At 34.6% G+C, this 8,034-nt stretch overlaps 1 protein-coding gene across 1 annotated transcript in view; it reads right to left on the bottom strand.

Annotated features, from left to right (window-relative positions):
* The window catches only part of LOC112137569 (oxysterol-binding protein-related protein 3), a 24,114-nt gene extending 21,079 nt beyond the window's left edge, over positions 1–3,035 (bottom strand). The window contains exon 1 of the mRNA XM_024259956.2: positions 2,626–3,035. The gene's annotated coding sequence lies outside the window, so the exon portion shown is untranslated. The remainder of the gene's footprint in view (positions 1–2,625) is intronic.
* Positions 3,036–8,034: the final 4,999 nt, after the last annotated feature.

Genomic DNA, 8,034 nt, shown 5'->3' on the forward strand with positions numbered 1-8,034 from the left:
TCCCCATTTTTGTTGCACTGGTAATGCTAGGTTGGGAGTATAGAGAGGCTGTAAGCTAGCAAGAGAACATGTAAACAGATAAACAGATGGATGATGGGAAGTGGGGGCAGGGTAATTCCACACCAACAGTCTCGCCCACAACTAAAGAGGCATATTTCTGATGAACTCCTGTCACTCTGCTAAACACATGTCCTAAAACACGTGACAAAGTCACGGCCCGGGGGCCGGATTCGGCCCTCGGGGTAAGTAAATCCGGCCCTCCAGATCATTTTATTTTAATGTTATTATTATTATTATTATTTGATGTTATCTTTTGCTAATTTCTAACTTTTATAATTTTGACAAAATATATTTTTACGCTGAGTAAAATAAAGAAATGTATTTAAGGTTTAGGTTGATTTATATATAAAAAATAATTTTTCTGCCTTTTTATTATCCATAGTTATGTTAAAAAAATATGTTTTGAAAATGTAGTTTTAGTGGGTTCAATAAATGTTTATCCTGTTTGGAACGTGACCTAAGGTGTGTTTTGGATTTGTAACATTCAGTTTGTCCTGGAAAAACGTAACACTTTTTTTGGGTTTACTTAAATAACATAATAATAATTAAAAGACTAATGGGAATGATTTTACAATAGATTCAAAGATAATTAGAATGGGACTTTAGCATGATTGCCTTTTTATATATTTTGTGGCATTATGGGAAACAAAAGATTTAAAAACCAAAACCTGCACAACCTGGCTGTGTCATTGTGAAACTGATCTCAATATGATCTTCAAAGCATCCAAGGTGTCACTGATTCAACAAGTCATACCGATGGTTTACTCAGGTTGTTGTTTTTCGTTTTTGTTTTTCAGGCGCATCATTGATGACTTAACCTGGAGATGTTGAGTAATAATTCCAAGTAACTGGTGGATCCTCCCTTTCATTTTGTCATGCTGACTTTGCATGCGGGTCATTAATGAAGAAATACACAAGGAAAAATAAAAAAGGTATGCAGGTGAGAAGTATCTCTGTGATTTTTATGTATCAGGTTCACTTAAGCAACTGTGTAAAATATTGAACCATTCAAAACTCTGGCTAATATTTTAATGACCATTCTGAATCATTATATTTTATGAGTAGTATTATTACTAAAAAATGTCCAAAATATTGTGAGGATCATTATTACACTATTATTTACCACAGCAATAAAAAAAAACACAAACTTCAAACCATCAAAATGGACAACAGATTCCAATGATTGTTATTCAGAGTAAAAATTGAAGAAAAGCCATATAAAAAATGATCCAGCAAGCATTTCCATCTCCAACTCCAAATGATCAGATTGAAGCAAAGCAAGATTTTGATGAAAATACTAAAGCAAATGAGTCCCAGAAAAATTCAAAACACCAAAACCCATAACCACTTAGTTCTGTGGTACAACAGAACCAGAATTTTTCAGGATTTCCAGATTATGAGTTCCTCACACAAAAAACAGCCACTAAAAATTCACCAAGCAGCAATGGAAGTGTCTCTAGAGGAACTAGACAAATCCATCTAAGTTTAAGCTATTGGAAAGTCTAAAAAATACTCAAAACTATAACCCTGTCTCAGAAAATAAGATGTCTAATAATAGGAATAAATCCCTCACGAAATGACCATACTGTGAAAAAATATGATTTAAAATGATGAATAAAGCTTTACAATAACTTCCTTAAAATGCTTTGTAGTTGTTTTTATTTGACAATTTTCAGCTTTAAATCAATGAATTCCCCCCCCCCCCCAAAAAAATAATTTGCCCCAAATGTACAACAAAAATAAAATAAATAAATAAAAATAAAGAAAAAGATTTTAATGGAAACAGTTTGAAAACTTCAACAGAAAATAAAAGCAACAACATTGGCTCATTTCCCTTCCAATGCTTTGATCTGGAAAACTCAAACAGGAAATGAGCTCTGAATTAGAATGCTCTAACAGGAAGTTGTGAGTGAATTTCACAATAATAGTGATGGGATTAACTTTAGTGCATAAAATGATGCCTGGACGAACAGATACTGATAGCCAGTAGTGATTGACTTTATGATTAGATTAAAACCGTTCAGTCATCACAGAAGTAGCACAAAAAGTTCTAATTTATAAAACAATGACCGCAACGATTCATTTTATTTTGAAAGCTTGAATCGTTAATCAGCTAATTAATACATTATTTGCAAATTTACAAGTACTAAGGGTGTGAGACGGCATAAATGGAGAGAAATAAAATAATATATAATATATATACATATTTATATGAGGAGGAATGAAGAGATGCTAATCTGTTATTGGGAAAACTCCACAGGGAAAAACCACAGGTGGCCCCGCGCAAACAGTTCCTGTTGCCAGTCTCCACACCTTCCATCGTTAACGTTCAAACCCGTCTCCCGACACATTTCCCCCAAACTCTGTATCAACAAGTCTAAGCAAATTTATCCGGTAACGTGGCACCAAATGTTGAATGAAGCCCATTAATAATTCTATCGACAGTGGCACTTGTACGCTCAGCGCCAACACGCCGCTTCTATCAAGCGGAAAAGACGTAAAACGAGTCAAACCCGCGGGGAAATGTCACAGCAGCTAACGTGTCATAAACAAAGATTTACTTACAAAGGTGTCGCGAAAGCTAAAGCATCTTATTCAGGTGAGAGACGAACACGATATCCACTTCTGACTAACGCTCCTCGTCTCCAAGCAGCTCGAGTGGAGTCGTGGAGCGAGTGGGTGGAGCCGGTCTGATGCCTGTTCCTCTAAACCAATCACAAGCAAGGGAACGCAGAGAGGGGAGGAACCGGAAAAAGTGTGTGCTCTTTGAAAAGGGCTGTGACGTATGCTAAAAAAAAAAAAAAAGAAAAGAAATAAAGTTAGCTTGAAGGAAGATAGTTAGCAAAGTTAATGACGCAAAAGTAATGTGAACTCTTTCTTCATATTACAGATTTGTGTTTACACCACAGATATTTAAAGATAAGACAGTCTTATTATGCAAGTTCGTAAACCCTTTAGCCTGTCTGTTTGGCCACAAACATCAAATCATGCTGGCTTCAGAAAGTAGTAACCTACTTTTAAGTACAAAAGGAATTTCAAAAGTATTTATGTTTTTCGATACTCTTGGTAAACATAAATATATTTTTGCCTAAAAATCTTTGGATGGTTACCAGAGAACGTTTTTGAGTTTAATATAAAATAAGTTAAATCCTTTAGTTTCACATTCTTGACAGTACAAAAACTTGATTATGATTTTTTTTTTAAAAACTAAAATTGCTTTGTAAATATTGATGCAACTTTAAAAATTCAATGAAAGTTATTATTCAATGTTATAATTTGATAACAAAACTTACATTTATGGTCTCAAATTACGTGTTAGTTTTAGATTTAACAAGGATTTATTAAGATGGGCCAAATTATACCAAAATCATATTATCATTCTGTCCACATTTGTTCTAAAATGAGTCATTTCCACTAATTATACTATTTTTTGTCATTGTAATCAATATGAACTATAATTATGTACATAAAAACTAAGCAAAGCATTTGCTTAAGAACAGGCAAAAAAAATGTATTACTGAACTGAATAACACTTAAAGTCTTTCTATCTAACAAATACCCTCTTCTAAATTTATTTTTACTCATTTAAAAGGCTTGTGGAACTCCTTGTTTCAAGATTTTGATAATGTATTCTAAATTTTTATCACTTAGTTAGTAATTAGATAATGTTACTCCTTTCTAGAGATTTTCTACTTCAGATAAGTCTATTTCTTGCTGCATTAGGTGTCCATCACTGTTGCCTTTTAAAACAAATGGCTGGAAAATATAAGTAGTATTTAAAAAAAAAAACATCTTAAGGCAAATGCACCCTAATCTAAATCTTATTTTGAAAATTGTTGTGACAATGCAGTTAACCCACATGAACTGATTTGCAGATCTATTGGTTGAACTGAGCTCGAGAACCGTTATTTTTTTCAACAACTTAAATAAAGAAATACTCAGAAATGCAATTTTAGGACTAATTTTCTTCCTATACATCCTTCATCATATAAAAATGCTACAAGAAGATGATTAGAAACACAAAAAGCAAAATTTTCACAGGAGTGGGTTTTTAACTAAACATTCTTTGCCTCTGCACAGTAGCTTCATGTTCAGTTGACCTCAACAGCAATGACCTTCCTGTAAAATCCTACAACACTAGCAACAAACTAATGCAAATAATAGTAAGTTGCTTAATTTGTTTACCACAGTTGCATAAGATCAGGCTCATGGGATTAAACCAAACATATTGGGCATGTTTATCTTTTTATACTCCACTTTATTAAATAGAAATCAATTGTTCTAATTTGCCAATTATATTTTTCTTACAATTATTTAATATAAACCCTTGAGAGACGGTTGAAGCTTAGCTGCAAACTTAAATAGGATCTAATTTATAATTTTTGTGAGAGGTCTGAAACCTTTGCTGCCTTTGGTTTAGTTCATGTCAAGGATTTGTCTACTAACCCAAACAAATACTCTCTTTTGCATGGGCATGAAGCTGACTTCCTGTCTGGGCTTATTTCTATGGCAACAGGATGAAGGGAGAAAAAAATATTGTCGAGGGAGGGAAGGGCTTTTTTTTCTTTTTTTCTTGGAAAGGCAGAGTCAGAACTGGGTGTGTACAGGAACTTAAAACCAACTCGTTTTATGTACGTCAGAACTTTTTCTTTTTTCTTTTGAAACACTCAATTATCCGAACAGCGATCTGGTTCATTTGCATGGAGTAGTCTAATGGTGAAACATACACACAACAGTCACATAAGTTTAAATAACATGTTAAACATAGGGGAATTCCCTTTAACTCACCTCAGAAGTGTGTGATTACCACCGAGAAACTGTGAACACTCCCTGACACACCCACCCATCTCCAGACCGCAAGAGGTGAAACCCTAATCCAGCAGCTCAGGGTCAAATGAATGTAAATATGCTTTAATCAAATCAAGAAACAGCAGAGAAACTTAATCCTGTGATTGTTTCACTCAGCCAGTCTCCACCAGTTGCAGTGGCAACAGTAAAAAGACAGTAGAACACAATCAAAGTGTGCACTACAGTGTCATCTGTAGGAACGCTAAGGTTACTGCACACAGAGTAGTCACCAGGCAGGAAGCCATTGGGTCATTATGACGTTTATTCAGAAGAAAGCTGCCAGTTATCAATGGAAGTGAGATCTTTTACCGTGTAAAGTGAACTTAAAATTATTTTCCCTTTAGAAAAAAAATGCTAGAGATGACAATTTTTTCCACTTAACAGGTAAAACTGTGTAAGATTCAATCTATTCATCTATTACAAAAAGCCTTCCCAGTGGTTCTTAAATTTTTTTGCCGAAAACGTGTTACATTTTTATTTTAATAGAAGATAGTTTTTGCAGAGATTTTTTTTTTCAGATCAGAAACAATTTCTACAAATCAACAACTTTATTTCATTGAATCTTCATCATCTGCATAAAAAATATCTACTGATATTTTTAGACTTTTTTTAAGCAAAATTTCTTGTAGTAGTATTTCATTTTGAAAATAGATTTTCATAAACTGGGAGCTCAAAAATACCAACTTTGGACCGGTCTGTGAAAATATTGTCCAATTTAAACCATAAATCCGTGGCTAGTTCTAAAGCACTCTTGTTGTTCTTACTTTCTTCTTCTTCTGGAATAAGGTGTAATGCTATTGAGTGATCGCCATCCAGTGGCCAAACTGAAACGTCCTCCAGGAGAGGGAGAACAATTGTTGGAGCTTCTCTGTTTGAGAATCCGCGTAACACTGTATGCTGTTAATAATCTCGTTATAATTTCACAAACACATTTTACAGTATGTGAACTGTATCAGATTAATATGAAAATCTTCATAACATAGTCTAGTAATGTATTTCTAACCAAATGTGTCTAAATGTGTAAACTGTGTAAACTCAAAATGTAATTGAATCAGTTAAATTAAGTGGATTGAAAGAATAAAAAATAATTTTTAATCGAATAGATCCAGGCTCTAGTGAATCGATTCTAGAAATTATTGGCGATACCCAGCCCTAGTTTACGGATCAGATTGGAGCCGACCAGAAGGGACTTGTGGCTTGCTATAGTAGCTTACATCACACCTGGAAGGTGTTTTTTCTCTTTTGTCTGCTTCTGATTCACAAAAATTTGAAGGAAAAATGCTTAGAAGTGCAATATTAATCTTAATTTTCTTTATATATCACCAGAAAATGCCGCAAGAACATGTTAAAAACACAAAAAGCACCATTTTCATCAAAACAGGTCTTAAGTTAAGCATTTTTAGGAATTGCTTGATAAAGCACTGGTGCTGTGGAAGAGCTGTTGCTGCTTGAAATATATGGGAGGGTTTTGTCCGCTATTTGGATTCTGACAAAAAAACCTTCATTTACTGTTACTTGGATTAGAGCACATGTGTCAAAGTCAAGGCCCAGGGACAGGATCCGGCCCACCAGATCACTTTATTTTGTTGTTATTAATGGCCTGATGTTATCTTGCACTTATTTTAACTTGTAACAGTTTGATAAAATATATTTTTATGGTGAGTAAAATGTTAAAAGCTATTTAAGGTTTAAGTTGATTTATTCAGGAATAATATTATTGCCTATTAATTGTTCACAATTATGTAAAAAAGGTACAGTTTTAAAGTTTTAAAAATGTTTGCATTTTGCTAGCTTTTTGGACTATCTTGGCATTTACTAAAAACATGTTTTTAATTTGGAGTTTAGCTAATATTTCATCTACATGCTAGCTATTTGGCTAATTTAGAATTAAAAAAACATTTTTTTAGGATATTTTCAAGTTTAGCTACCTAGTCAGCCACATGCTAGCTGTTTTGGCTTACCTACGTTTTTTATTTTTTTATTATTTTTTTTAGGCTAATTTGGCATTTCGCTAATATTTCAGCAGGCTATCAAGCTTCAGCAATTTCAGCTGTTAACTTCAGCGTTTTCAGCTATCAGCTTTAGCGTTTTTAAGCTATCAGCTTTAGCGTTTTTAAGCTATGAATTTCAGCATCTTTAGCTATTAGCACTAGCATCTTTAGCTGCCAAATTCAGCTTACAGCATTGACACTAGAATCATCACAGGTAATGCTATGCTAGTTTAATATATGTAAGTTACGGTTTTAAAGTTTTAAAAATGTAGTTTTAGTGTGTTCAATAAATGCTTATCCTTTTCGGCCCGCTACCTTAGGTGTGTTTTGGATTTTAGCCCCTTGTTTGATTGAGTTCGACACCCCTGAATTAGAGGGATCGATGCTTTCTTCTTGTTCCATCTAATAAGTTCTTCTATAACATTATATCTGTTTTCATAACCAGATTCGTCTCACGTGGTTCAAATCCCAGCTGGGACCTTCTGTGGGGGGTTTGGGTGTTTCAGTCCAAAAACATGCTTTGTAGGTTAATTGATGTCTCTAGGTTGGATGTTAGTGTATGCAAGAGTCTGGTGATCTGCTTATGGGTGCCTTCACCCATCTGGGTTTTGAAAACAGATGATAGGTTTTTGGGGCTTCCTGAAGTTCTGCTTTATGCCTATAGGGGGCGATGTCGAGACACTAGCAGCACAGATAGGGGACCCGAACAGCTGCAGCGCAGATGTGTCAACCTACATTACTGCCTAATGTCTTTGCTTTAAGGACTCATAAAGGCCACTTTCTTTCTTTTTTTTTTTTTTGAAACTCTTGTTTAACGATTTGCTTTGGTCCAGACAAAGTGATGCTAATCCAGAGATCTCGTGCACATGTTCCAGTGGGTGCTGGCTTTTGTTGTGTGCACATATCTGTCATGACTTTTAGGTTTATCTTGTGTGCACTTCTCCAGTCATTACGTTATGTGACTGAGGTCAATCATGGATGCAGATTGTCTACATCAGCCTTGCTAGATGAAAGAATTTGCTTCCCCGTACATCAGCTATCAGTTACAGTACCCTCCTATTCCCTCTATCTCCACCTCCAGTCTTTCCAGACTTTCAGCGGGGTAATAACACACTCTCAAATTTTTTCCAGATGT

This window comes from Oryzias melastigma, linkage group LG11, assembly GCF_002922805.2.
Source record: "Oryzias melastigma strain HK-1 linkage group LG11, ASM292280v2, whole genome shotgun sequence".
Lineage (NCBI taxonomy): Eukaryota > Metazoa > Chordata > Actinopteri > Beloniformes > Adrianichthyidae > Oryzias > Oryzias melastigma.